Raw genomic sequence first — 14,737 nt, 5'->3', positions numbered from 1 at the left:
ATGGAGCATGGATCCCAGTAGGAGAGCAAGTGAATGCTAGACCTCCTAGGGTATAGAGTAGGAATATGTTATGGAATGCAGGTCAACAAAAGTGTTCAAGCAGATTAAAGTTTATTATCAATGCATCAATTCTGACACAGTGTAGGTGGATGCCAGTGAGTAAGGGGAGCTGGTGGGGTTTGGGGCCAACTGGAGAGTATACGCTGTGGGAAATGTGGCCCTAGAATGGCAAAACCTTCTCTGATTTCCAAGAGACTGCAGAGATTGCTCAATATGCATGTGACATCTCTGTTTTTCAATCTCTAGGCAGGTAATTTTTTTAAAGTACTGAGTAAGACAAACAATACCATGTTTAGGATAAGACACATCACCCTCTCACCACTATTTTGTGAGTTCTTTCTAAATCTTTTTTTATGAGAAATACTTTTTTTTTTCATTTTTAGTACTTTTCCCCTTATGCTATGGACTGCAGAACACTGTTGTTCTGGACTTTCTTTTCTGGACCGATTTCACGTGGTCATAAGAAGGAAAAAGCATGGTAGGAGCCACAGAGAACTGGCTTCAGATTCTGCTTCCCTGGGTGACTCTGAACAAGTCCCTGAATGCCACTGTGCCTCAGTTTCCAGTCTGTCAAATGGAGAGAAAAATAATGATTTCACTGGGTTCAGTAATATATTCAGTAATATGAAGTGCACCTGATACATAAGAGGTTTATGATTCCTAACTATCTCAAATGGGTTAAACAAATAAACAACAACAAAAAAAACCCCAAGTAATTTGTTGGTTCACATAAATGAAAAACCGAGGGATATTTAGCTTCAGGTAGAGTTTGATCAAGGGACTCAATAAGGATATCACGATCTCTGCATCACTAGGCTCTCTTCTGCTCTGTGTTGGGTTCATTCTAAGGCTCTATGTGCTTTTAAGATGACTGGTAGAAGCTTTGGGTTATACCTGCATGCTATTTTCACATTGTTGCTTCCTCTTAAAGGGGTGTGCCTCTGATTATGGTATTTCTGATGTCACCTGAGTGAGGCACACACCTGTTGAAGGGATAAAACTATGCTGGTGGTAAGAAAAGGGTGAAATGAATTTTTTTAATAGAGCTGTAACATATGTGCTATAAAAGTGTGCTTAAGTGTGGCATTCAATGGAGCCTCACATTTGCATACACCTGTGTGGTCACCACTCAGATCACACCATAGAACATTTCCAGCACCCAGAGGGCTCAAGGAGATAATTTTAATAGGCTGTTTGTGGGGGATGTGGAGCAAGCCAGAGTTAGAATTGGAATAAAAACATTGAAGGCCTTGTGGATTACTGGTTCTTTGTCCATGCTACAAAGGCCACTGTGCAGTGATCACAGAGCAGGCATTGGTTAAGGGATTCCAACATCCCGGTAACCTTAAAAGAGCACGTTACTAATAAGCACACGGTTTCCACGACAACGCCGTACACCATCACTAGCGAGGAAAGTCTTGTCATAATGATCACGACAATCATTATGATCCCTCGGATTTGGATCACCCCGCTCCCACCCCCAGCTCCAAGCCCTTCACACAAATGAGCCCAGCCATGGGGCTTGTCTGTTAATTAAAGGCCCCAAAGTGAAAACAACAAAAATCCCCACGACAGTGTCAGGAACAATGGTTCCCTAATAGATGTCATCTCAGCATTCTTGATTCATGTGCTGGTTACATGCCGCCTCCCATTAGCTATGCAGATTTATAACAAAGATTTATAATCAGCCCTCTAATATGTAAATCTGCATCTATGTTGCATTCCCTCATGATTTGTCTTGTCTCTGTCTAACTTACACCAAGCCCCATTATTCTTTGTTCCCAGGGCTCCCCTCATCCTTCATCACCTTTGACATGAAGTGTGCCTTCTGAAAATGTGCATCTGTCTCACTCTTAAATCCCAGTTACACCTGGTGAGCTCCTACAGGCCTGTCCTCAGGTTTAGGAAATCAGAAAGGGCTTTCTGGTTATTGGTAAGATCCATGCTCTGTCTGGACTTGAAGAAGGAGCACTGGAGTGAGAGTCTCACCTGGGGATGTGAGGATGGTCCCAGCTCTGCTAACCAGTCACTGGAGGTGGGCTGTGGCCTCCCCCAAAGAGTTTTCTCTTTGGTAGAGAAAATGATGGTGAAATATGGTAATGTCTTTCGTCCTTTCAGGAGCTGACACATAACACCTGCTCTGTACTTGTCAGTCAACTAATCAACAAGGCCTCAGTTGCCTCATCCAAAATGGGAGTGATGGTTTCTGCCCTGATGAATAGAGGGAGGTCATGTGATAAGACACAGGGACAGTGTCTGACCCAAAGTTGTTGCATAGTCGGGGTTAATGCCCTCCCCTCCCATATTCCTCCAATCTTTGATGAACATTTACTAAGCCGCCGTTGTGTGCCCTGCGCTGGGCTAGCGGCGGGAGATTCAGCAGTGATTAAGCAAAGTTGGTACTTCCTGGGGCTCACTTTCTAACAAGGGAGACCAGTCGCCTACAAATGAACAAGGGTCTCCAGGTTGCAGGCGCTTGCTAGTGCTGTGAAGGAAAATACAGGGTGAGGGATGCAAGTGACAGGGGCAGGGAGGCTGTCACTCAGAGAGGGCACAAAGGCTCTCTGGCAGGTGACATTCGACCAGAGATGTGCAGCAGGTAAGCCTGTGGGTGTCTGGGCGAGGGAGTGAGGGAAATAGCCTCCCAGGAAGAGGGAACAGCAAATGCAAAGGCCTCGAGAAGGATTTGTGGCTGTTTCTGTACCGAAGGGTAAGAAGCTAAGGCAACAAGTAAGAGCAGAGGGCAGGAATCAGGGTGCCGAAGTGGAAGAGACCAGATGGTGGAGGGCGTCCCGCACCTTGCGCCGTCCCAGTTTACACTGTCACCCCGTGTGACTGTGGAGCTGCTTTTACTCTCAAAGTATCCTGGTTTGGATAATGTATAGTATTGATGCCTCACTTATGGGCCATGGATGTTGACTTTTGACCCATGGTGAGATGGGAGCCACTGGAGGATTTTCAGCACAGGAGGGGCATGATCTGACCCAGATTTAAAGGGACTGTGCTGGCCGTTGTATAAAGAGCAGGCTGCAGGGAGCACAAGGGAACATTCTGCGTCCCTGTCAGCGAATGGCACTCTCCAAAGTGAACATGAGAGACGGAGGTACCAGGAATGACATGGGAGCTTTTCTTTCTTGAGATCAAAGCCCCAGTCACAGTGTACTCTCCTTAATACACAGCCACAGGCATCAGGACTCTCAGACACTGCCAGTGGTAGTGGTGGATGGCATTTAAGAAACTAGTCTGCAGAAGCCAGCCTGGAGCCCTCCCTCCTCTCCCCACTCCCGTCTCAGCCTTGAAAAATGCAGCCTCATAGTTTGAGCTTTCGGGGAGAAAAATCTCTGAATTGGGGCTTGCTTTACATAAAAGACAGATCATTGGAAAGTGCATAAATCAAAGTTTGGCAGATCGAATTGTATTTTAATCCACTGGGGAATGTTGCTATTCAAGGTCCTCACTGATTTTACAGATTGCAACAGTATCTGTTGTCCATTTAGGAACCTTGGTAAAACCCAGAAATGCATCAAGAAGTTTCCCATGAAATTGATCAACAGTCAGAGGTTCAGATAAGATCATTTACGGAGCCCCTGCCCGGGCCAAGGCACAGTGAGGATTAACGCATTAATGGGGACAAATTGGAGATGAGCGCATGACCTCTGTGCTCAAGGAGTTTGCAGTTCAGCAGGAAAGACCTCGCAGAGCAAATAACTATGGAAAATAAAAAGAGTTACTTTGGGAAGACTGAACAGCAAAGGTTGATGCAGGTGTCAGGAGCAGAGACCTGGCCTGGCAAGGGCTGAGGATTCCTGAGGAGGTGACTGAGACCTGCGGAGGGGCAGGACAGAGCTGGTGTGAGTGGGGGTGAGCGCAGGGAGGGCTTTGGTGGCTGGGCAGAGACACAGCAGGGAGCTTGATCACACAAGACCTCTAGGCCATGGTCATGATGTGTGGACTTTGTCTCAGGAACAAAAGAAGGATGTGGAGAAGTTCAAGAGAGGTGGCATGGTCAGGTGTGTCGAATAAGAGTTTTCTAGAACAAGCTGAGGTATACGCATTTATACATACGTCTCCAACAAAGAAAACAAATATCATCCTTGATCTCACCTCTCAGAGTTAGCTACGATTAATATTTTAACATATATTCTCCCAGGGTGGTTCTTTGGTATGTCTCCGAACACTGGATGATATGCCTTTCTTGTTTAACATTATAATGTCTTAGGCATTTTTATGCAATCATTATAAGTGTCAATTATAAATCTGCATAATCACAATAGTTTACAAACTGGATATACCATGGTTTACTTCAGCATTTCCTAATGAACATGATGGTTTGCCTAGAATGTTCCAAGGTTGTGCCTTTCCTCTGGTGTCATTATTAATAGCACCTCATTCACTTTTGGAAGAGTTCTGGATGAAAAATTATATGGTCACCCTTCCTATGGGATAAACATTTGAGTTGCTTTCATTGTTATTATTATTATTATTGCATCATAGATAACCCCGTGATAAATATATTTCAGCTTGAAAACCGAATCATCACGTCATTGCTCCAAAGACTCTTAGAATTCATGTCGTGTGTCTTAAACTTCAGACATCCACATGCAATCTGTCACAGCCGACACTATCTTTTAACATTTTTCTTTAATTCGACTTACTTTTTTAAAACCATGAATGAGCTGATTTAAGAAGGAAGCTTAATGTTATTACCATGAATGGAAAACCAGTATTATATTCCATTAATAGAAGTGGCATAACAATGAATTCAAGCAACAATTCAAGGAACAATACCATGAGGAACCAGCTCTAAGCCGAAGTCTGGTAGGGACAGGACAAAAGGAAGCTTTGCAAGCATTAGAGGGGTGTTAAAGACTTACCAGTCTCAGATGGAGCCTTTATCTTTAATAGAATTGGAAGGCTTTAAAGAGCATTGAAAACTTCCTCCCTCTGGGGTCCCAGGTGGCAGGTCTGGACCCAACATCACCCGAGGGAGTTGTATGTGTTAACAGCTAAGGTAGCCTCAGATCAGGACAGCCTTTATGCAGCACGGTAATGGGCTTGGAATTTACTCCTGCATTTTAAGCATAAGAGTGGCACAGTTATACCCCCTTACCACATAATAAAAGCTGCCCAGGTGCCAAGCCCTGGGCTACCAATTGATGCATGGAGTCACTCTCTAGGAGATGAGATGGGAACAAGCAAAGAAAACCCCACTGTAAGTGTATATACATTAAGGGATGTAAGAGCTTTAATTTTTTTTTTTAAATTAATAGGCCAGGCGCAGTGGCTCACGCCTGTAATCCCAGCACTTTGGGAGGCTGAGGTGGGCAGATCACTTGAGGTCAGGAGTTCGAAACCAGCCTGGCCAACATGGTGAAACCCCATCTCTACTAAAAGTACAAAAATTTACCCGGGGGTGGTGGCGGGCGCCTGTAATCCCAGCTACTTGGGAGGCTGAGGCAGGAGAATTGCTTGAATCCAAGAGGCAGAGGTTGGAGTGAGCCGAGATCGTGCCACTGCACTCCAGCCTGGGTGACAAGAGTGAGACTCTGTCTCAAAAAAATAAAATAAAAATAAAATAATAAAATAGAATAAAAGACTTCATTTTTTTTTTTTTCGAGAATGACTTTCACTCTGTCACTCAGTCTAGAGTGCAGTGGCATGATCTTGGCTCACTGCAACCTCCTCCTCCCAGGTTCAAGCGATTCTTCTACCTCAGCCTCCCAGGTAGTTGGGATTATAGGTGCAAGCCACCATGCCCCGCTAATTTTGTATTTTTAGTAGAGACGGGGTTTCACCATGTTGGCCAGGCTGGTCTTGAACTCCTGACTTCAGGTGATCCACCCACCTCAGCCTCCCAAAGTGCTCACAGGCGTGAGCCACTGCACCCGGCCCATTTTTTAGTTCTGTGTTTACAGAAAACTCGAATGAAAGTTCAGCGAATCCCCGTACATCTCTTCACCTCCCCCCAACACCTGCAGTTTTCCTTGTTATTAACATCTTGCATTAGTGTGAAACATTTGTTACAATTGATGAGCCAATATTGATGCACTGTTACTGGAGTTCACTCTTTGTACCGTATATTCTATGGGTTTTGAGAAAAAACCGTAATGACATGTATCTACCATTACAGTAACACAGATAATAATATTAAAATACTAGTCCCACTAATATATAATATATAAATATGCTTTTATATATAATATGTAATATATAAATAAAAGTCCCACTGTCCTAAAAATCCTCTGTGTTTTGCCTATTCATCCTTCCTTCTCAAACCCTTGGAAACCACTGATCTTTGTAGTCTCGTAGTTTTGCCTTTTCCACGATGTCTTGTAGTTGGAGTCACGCAGTGTGTAGCATTTTCAGATTGGCTTCTTTCACTTAGCAGTATGCGTTTAAGTTCCTCCATGTCTTTTTGTGGCTTGATAGCTCATTTCTTTTTAGCGCTGAATAATATTCTGTTGAGGGACGTTGCACAGTTCATCCATTCACCTACTGAAGGACATCTTGGTTGCTTCCAAGTTTGGGCAATTATGAAGCATGCTGCTATAAACATTCATGTGTGGGGTTTTGTGTGGACATAAGTTTTCAGCTAAGAACTACTTATTAAAGTTATAATTTCATTGTGATGCTATCATTACTTTTGATGGGATTGGCTGCTCTTCTGATGATATAGTCAGGGAAAACTCTGGGGAGATGACATTTAAAATAAGACCAAGCCGGGTGCCGTGGCTCATGCCTGTAATCTTAACACTTTGGGAGGCCAATGTGGGCGGATCACGAGGTCAGGAGATCAAGACCATCCTGGCTAACACGGTGAAACCCCGTCTCTGCTAAAAGTACAAAAAATTAGCTGGGCGTGGTGGTAGCAGGCTCCCAGCTACTTGGGAGGCTGAGGCAGAAGAACTGTTTGAACCCAGGAGGCAGAGGTTGCAGCGAGCCAAGATCACGCTGCTGCACTCCAGCCTGGGTGACAGAGCGAGACTCTGTCTCAAAATAAATAAATAAATAAAATAAAATAAACTAAGACCTGAAGAATGGGGAAGGAGCGGCCCTGAAAGAGCTGAGGGGAGGGCACCCCAGGCAGAGAGAAGAGCAAGAGCAAGGGCCCAGAGGTGGGAGCACTGCTGGCCCAAGGACCCTCAGAAGGTCAGTGAGGCTGGTGAGGACTGTAGGAGGTGAGAGCCGAGCAGGCCCTAAGGCCACAGTGAGCATCTAAGATTTTGTTGCCAATGTTCCAGGAAGCCATTTGGGGCCTTGACGGGAGTGAGGGGCTGAGAACTGCAAGGTGTTTGTGGACAGAGTCTCAGAGACCTCCCAATAACCCTGTTAGGTTGGTAAACTCTCTCCATCTTGCAGATAAGAAAACAGAGGCTTGGAGCAGAAGAAGGCTCTCATTCTGTATCTAACTTGACTTAAGGGATGTTACAGCTCAGAGCCCAGAAAGGGAGAGATGCAGAATCCAAAAGGAAGCCTCTAAGTATCTATCTGAATTGCAGCCTGAGCAGACAGCAAGGGCAAGAAACAGCTTCAGAATTCAATTCAGCAATAAGGAGATTAGCAAAGGAAGCCAGCTTTGACCTCTTGGGCAGGAGGAGGGCAAGGCGGGGAGTGTCGGGGGTGCTGGGGGCAGGTGGAGGGACCTCCGGTCTCAGATCAGACAGAAGAATTAGGTAATGGTATGGCCAGAATCTAATTGCCCACAAGATACCAACCTCTTTAGAGGAAATGGAGTCCCTTGTTGTCATAGCAACCGATTAAAAAAAGGGCTCAGCACATCCATCAGCAGCAAGAGAGAATCACCCTGGCCACTGAGGTATCACATCAAAGCAAAAATCTCTGGTCCAGAGGTGCATGTGTGCATCAGGATTCCGTTCACCCAAGACCCAAAACCATCATGCCTTAAACAAGATCAAAGTTTCTTTCTCATGAAAAGGTCAGAGGTGGGCAGCCCAGGGCTGGATTTTATTTAGCTTTCACTGCATCAACAAACCACCCTAAAACTTAGTGGCTGAAAACAACAATTTACACTTCATGTTTTGTACACTGGTGAACTTCCCCTGTGGGTTTCTCCTGGGCTCCCTTCTGAAACTGCAGGCAACTGGAAGGTGGCCTGGGCAGAAGTGTCCTACATGGGCTCACTCCAGTGCCAGCAGCTGGTGCTCCTGGCTGGAGACCCTCATCTTCTGGGAGGCTAGGCTGGCTTTCTCACATGGGAGTGTCAGGCCCCAAAAGTCACCCAATGCCAATTTTGCCACACGGAGGTGGGAGCACAGTGCTGGGTTGATTCAGGGACACATCCAATTCAAGGGAGGGAAACAGACTTTATCTCTTGATGGGAAGAGGGCAAAGTCACATTGCCAAGAAGCACTGGAATGGGAGGGATCTTCCCAAACAATCTCTCACAGGTTGAAGTGGACATTCTGTTCATGAAGTTGTCAGAATCCCAAGATTCTTCTATAGCACATCACACCACCAGCCCTAAAGGGGGACCCTGGACCTCCAGGTCCAAGACAGTGACTGGAATCCAACCATTCCACCTGTGTTAGGCTGTTCTTGCATTGCTACAAAGAAATACCTGATACTGGGTAATTTATAAGGAAAGCAGTTTAATTGGCTTATGGTTCTGCAGGCCGTACAGGAAGCATAGTGCTGGCATCTGCTCGGCTTCTAGGGAGGCCTCAGGAAGCTTACAATCCTGGTGAAAAGTGAAGGAGGAGCAGGCACATCGCATAGTGAAAGCAGGAGCAAGAGAGAGAGAGAGACGGGGGTCGAGGGAGGTGCCACACACACTTTTCAACGACCAGATCTCCTGTGAACTCAGAGTGAGAGCTCGCTCACCACCAAGGGGATGGCCCAAGACACTCACGAGGGATCCGCCCTTATGATCCAAACACCTCCCACCAGGCCCCATCTCCAGCATTGGGGATTACAACTCAATACGAAATGTGGACAGGGGCAAATATCCAAACTATATCAACATCCATGGTCCAGGTGCCAAGATGGAGGAACAAATAAAAAAGAGGGGGAAAGGACATACGCGCCAGCTGTCCTTTCTGGAAGTTGCTATGTAGCATTTCTGCTTATCTCACTGGCCAGATCTGAGTCACATGGCCACACTTAGATGCAAGGAGGCTGGGCAATGCCATCTTTACTCTAGGTGGCCAATTGGCCCACTTAGAGTCTGAGGTTCTATTTCTAAGGAGGCAGGGGAGCACGGATATTAGAGATCCAGAAGTTTCTGCCACAATATGAAACCTTTGCCCCTGAGGTAGTACAATGTACTGAAAGACGTCACCCCAATTACCTTAAAATGGAGAACTTTTCCATCACTGGGCAGATATCTTTTAACCCCACAAAGGTTTAGAAGTCAAACCCATATTATTGTGTAGTTGGTATTTAAAGTATTCATAACTTTGAAGAGGTTTTTTTTGCATATTAGAGTATGAACAAATTAGCCTTGTGACTCCTATTTAAAATATGTAATTGAGTTTAGACTTGTGATTCTTCCGTTGAGAAGCACATGAATCTTTTTATACTAAATTTATAAATGACTCCAGAATGTATAAGAGATCTTGAGATTCACTGTTGTATAAGTTTTTAAATTAGATTTTCCAAAGTGGTTTAAGTACTTTGGAAAGTTTTGCTTGTCAGGTCAGGCAATGAAAGTGTTTAAAAAAGGAAATTGAATATGTTAAATTAGTAAGTCCTGTGTAAAATGTTGAAGATAATTTAATTAACCAAGTTTGCAAATGGTATGAATCATTTAACCGAGTATGAGTCGATTGACCATTAATCAAAAGCCCCTTGAAACTGACCGCATAGAAATCGAATAATAAGTTTTGTAAATTGAACTTAAAGGCTTAAGAATGACTAGGGTTTTTTTTTTAAGCTACTGTATTACATTGAATATTAAGTAACAAGTACTTGCAAGAAACCTTTTCTGTATCCAACAAATCCCTTCCACACTGACATTCCCGAATTCACTCAAGAGCTAAGTTGGGGTTTTGGGGTAACCCCCAAAGTCCTTGCCTGTCTGCTAACTACACAGTAACTGCCAGTCTGGGTAGGGAACATTAAGGGTATGGAATCGGCAGGACAAGGCACCTGACTGGATTGGGAGAGAGAAAGAGGAAAAGCGTCGAGAATGAGCTTGGTGCAGTTTGGGCACAGGTGAGTATGCAGAGAGCACCAGCAGGCCTTGGGAATTCCTAAAGCATCCCCACCATATCATCTCATCATCTCTCTCATCTCAACCTCCCAAGGTTACACATTGATCTTCACTGGAGATTTTCTTTTGAAGAAGGAGGTCCTAGCACACTCTCATGAAAGAGTTGGGGCTGACACTGAGGAGCCCTGGGGAGCCCTGGAAGAGAGGGTGTCTCTGAGCGTCACCTCCATGCTCTCTGCCTAAGGGACGGATCCTCAACGTAACCACAATCTGAAAACAATCATTGCTGACATTTGGGGTGGATGCTATGGGAGCCACATCTAGGCCCCTGATTCTGGCTGTCATACCCCTCCCCACTCCAGATCTGGGGGCGCAAAAGACCAGTCACTCACCTCGTGGTAGTGCAGCTCCCACTCCAGAGCTCCCCTAGGAGCAGGCTGAAGCTAGTGCACAGCTGAGACCACTTTCTTGCTGGGCAACATGCTGCAGAATGCTCTGCTGGCTGCCAGGGAAACTGGTCTGAGGGTCAGGCTCCCTCCTTCACCCTCAGCTTCCTTCCCTTCTTGGACAGCCACCTCTGCAGGCCCTCAGTGTTTGTGGAGTGAATAACTTGGGTTGCATAAAGCCCTGGCACACAGTAGGCCCTCATTGCAGTCCCCATTGACTTCCCAGAGGTCCGGAGTTTTCACAGAGATCCCGGGACGCCTCACAGAACATCTTGTTCCTCGGTAGTGACCTTGCTCTAGCCTTCAGGGCTGCACCTGGACTTCAGGGAGTCTTAGTGGGGCAGGAGACCCCCCCCCCGGCCCCGCCCTCTGGGCAGGTGCGCGAAGATGATGCATGCACAGGAGGTGGCGGCCGCCAGGTGGGTGGGCGGCAGCCGCATGTCTCTGATCTGGGAGCGCCCCCTCGTGGCGAGATAAGCAATGCACGTGGAGGGAGGATTTCCCCACCGTTCAGGTGGTCTTAAGGGTTCAAACTCAAGGAGACAAAAGGAAAGGAGCTCAGGGGATCATCTAATACACACGGGCGGTCGTTAGCATTAAGATAAGAAGTCTTGGTGCTTCCTATTAAAATAAGGTGTTCTGCAGTGCGGTCTTTCCTCTTAGCCTGCAAATGATTAGGCAATTTCCTCACTGCAAAGAAAGGGAAATCCGGTTTGCCCCAGCTCTCATCGGAACCAGTGGAGAGTGAGCTTGGATAGTGGCGTTCAGAAATTTAAACCTCACTCGAGTAGAAAGCACTTTTGCTTCCTCCACCCATCCCATGTTTTCTCCATTTAAAATTAAAAACGAAGATAAAAACAGGCCCGAAGTATTTTGTCTACCTAGCTCTGCCTGAAGCTCTGGGGGAAATTTTCAATAATGATGATGATGATCAAAGCAAAAATAGTAAACTGTAAATGTGGAGAGCTCTCAACTAAGGTTGGAACGTCTGAGAGGAAGAGCTTTTCATGAGCCTAGAACTCTTAAAGAAAACGTTATTCGTGGCACTCGCTGAAGGTGGTGAGGCCAATTCAAGGTCCCCTGGCGATGGGTATAGGGATCGCTGCAGTGGGGTCTCACAGTGGGAAGAGAGATGGGGCTCAGTTCTGACTCCAACAGGGACAAGTGAGAATTTATAACCAAGGAGCAGAGCGGGGGTCCACGGATGGAAAATTACTAAGAGGAAATCTCAGGGATTTTTGGCTAAACTAACGTGATAGGATTATTGTTGAAGGCAGGCCAAGCTGATCAGATATCCACAATGGTCGGATACCAAGAGTGGGGATTTTTGCTAAACTGATTTAGCAGGATTCTTGCTCCAGCTGGAGTCTACAAGGACAGAGAGGCTGCCTAGTCAAGTGGAGGACTCAGAGGAGACAGACTAGTTTGCGTCAAAGGAGAGAGTCTTTGTCTCCTTTGACCAAACCCCGGGAGGTGCTATGGGTGAAATTCAGCTGCTCAGATGTGCTAATGAGAAAGTGTGAGAGAAGAGACATAGTATGGGCTTTATAATTTTAAAAAAACCCAGGAGGGATTTCAGGTAGTACGAAAAGAATGGGGGGACTGGAGTGAATGAATACTGGTTGAGCCCTTATTTTTGCCATGTGGCTCTTAGTATTGTGTCAGGGACATTGAAACAGGAGTGACTCCATCTTGAATAGGGGCTGGGTAAAATAAGGCTGAGACCTAATGGGCTGCATTCCCAGGAGGTCAGACAATCTTAGTCACAGGATGAGATAGGAGGTTGGCAGGACTAGTATCACGAGATACAGGTCACAAAGACCCTGCTGATAAAACAGGATGTGGTTAAAAAAAAAAAAAAAAAAAAAGAGCCAAAACCCACTGAAACCAAGATGGTGATGAAAGTGACCTCTGGTCATCCTCACTGCTCATTATGCGCTAATTATAATGCACTAACATGCTAAAAGACACTCCCACCAGCACCCATGACAATTTACAAATGTCATGGTAATATCAGGAAGTTACCTTATATGGTCTAAAGCAGGGAGGAACCCTCAGTTCTGGAAATTGCCCACCCCTTTCCTGGAGCACTCATGAATAATCCACCCCTTGTTTAGCAGGTAATCAAGAAATAACTGTAAGTATACTCAGTTGAGCAACCCACGCCACTGCTCTGTGTGTGCTTTACTTTCCGAATAAACTCGCTTCCACTTTATGAACTTCCTCTGAATTCTTTCCTGTGCGAGGTCCAAGAACCCCCTCTTGAGGTCTAGATCAGGACCCCTTTCTGGTAACAATCACATCTTTACCTTAGCCTTGACAAATAAAGGCAATTTTTCCATTTTACAGATAGAGAAACAGGCTCAGAGAAGAAAGGGGCTGAGCTCAAAGTGACATCACTGAAAAGCAAAGGGCTAGGATTAGAAACCAGGCTCCTAATATCAACCTCAGTGTTTGCCACAGCACTGGGTCAATGGATCTAGCGACACTCGTTCATCCATTGATTTATTCATCAAATGTTTATTGAATACCTACTATGCACCAGATACAGTTATAAGCACTGGGGATACAGCCACATCCACAACTGGCTGAAGAAATTAGGGCTACAAATATTGCTGGGTGGGGAGGCTCAGATGACCACTGATATTTCTTTACTAACTACTTTCGTTTATCAGCTCATTCACCAATCCATTTATTTTTTATTTTATTTTATGCAAAGTGTTTACTGACTTATTTATTCATCCACTCTCTCAGTCACTTATTTTCTTATTTACTTATTCATTCATCCACTCAAACATTGATTCACTTGCTTATTCATTCTTTTGATCATTTATTTATTCACCTGCTCATTATTTGCTCATTCTACTACTCCATCAATCATTTACTCATTCCTTCACTAATTCATACTCTCATGTGTCTGTAAATCTCTCCATCCATCCATCCTTCCTTCCTCCTATACATCCATCAATCCCTCATAAATCCATCCATTCCCCTGTCCACACATATCTCCCTGTCTTCTTTCTTTCCTTCCATTTCTCCCTCCCTCCTTCTTTTCTCTGTCCCTTCCTTCTTTCTTTCTTTCCATCTATGGTTCCTCCAGTCACTCCTCCATCAATCCCTCCCTTCTTCCCTCTATCCACCCCTACATTGCCTGTCCATTCTTTCAGGCCTCATGCTGACCCTGAAAATTAAGAAATAATACAACCCATTTCAACCTCCAAGGCACTCACCATCTAGTAGTGGTGAGTGACAAGAAGAAAGGGCACCATATCACTGTGATTAGAAATGTGACAAGAAGCTAGGGGAGGGTGGCAGAGAGGAACCCTAAGTCACCTGAGGGCTGGGAAATCCAGGCTGAGTCCTAAAGGAAAAGTCAGCCACATTGAGCAGGATGGAGGCAGTAGGAGTTTCAGGCAGAGGGAATCGCATATATACATGCTTGGAGGCAGAGCGGGCACAGCGTGATTGGGGACGGGCAAGTGTGGCTGGATCTTAGGAAGGGCAGGGAGGCAGTGGACAGATCACACCCACTACTCTCCCAGGCATTGCTTCCTGAGATTCTTAGCTTTGTATATTGTGAGGATGGCCACATTTGGTGCTCTGTCTACCCTAGTCCCCCTCTGGGCTCCTCCATCAGCTTGACAGGGCAGTCCTATAGGATTGCAAGAAATCCAGGCTACCCATAGTGTCGTCGGTAACAGGGCTCACCTTTCCTCATCACTGTCAGAGCCAGCAGTGAAGAGAACACTGCCCAACCCCCCCAGGCTTCCCCTTTGTCTGTGGTGATACCCTGGGCTGTGATACCCCCACAGAAACATCTTCTAGATCAGCTCTAGCACAGACCTCCCCAGCTTCCACGCCTCCCCCATGTCTGATAGGTCTCCAGGCCCTGCCCCTTTCACCTCTTCATCACCTCCTCCTTGTCAGCCAGACAGATATTTACCTAACTCTGACCCCCATTAGGCCAGCCTCTCCCTACCAGCCCTGTCTCTCACCTCTCTTCCTCTAGCGGCTTCCCCCAGACCCCACATGCCCATTCCTCTGCCTCCAGAGTAGCCGC

General features: G+C 45.8%; 1 long non-coding RNA gene across 1 annotated transcript in view; it reads right to left on the bottom strand.

The window, feature by feature from the left end:
* Positions 1-14,737, bottom strand: part of LOC109024278 (uncharacterized) — a 60,491-nt gene that overhangs the window by 30,403 nt on the left and 15,351 nt on the right. Inside the window, exon 3 of the long non-coding RNA XR_010132295.1 lies at positions 10,624-11,367. This is a non-coding gene — a long non-coding RNA (uncharacterized lncRNA). The remainder of the gene's footprint in view (positions 1-10,623; positions 11,368-14,737) is intronic.

This window comes from Gorilla gorilla, chromosome 21, assembly GCF_029281585.2.
Source record: "Gorilla gorilla gorilla isolate KB3781 chromosome 21, NHGRI_mGorGor1-v2.1_pri, whole genome shotgun sequence".
Lineage (NCBI taxonomy): Eukaryota > Metazoa > Chordata > Mammalia > Primates > Hominidae > Gorilla > Gorilla gorilla.
This window is presented reverse-complemented; position numbering and strand designations above follow the sequence as displayed.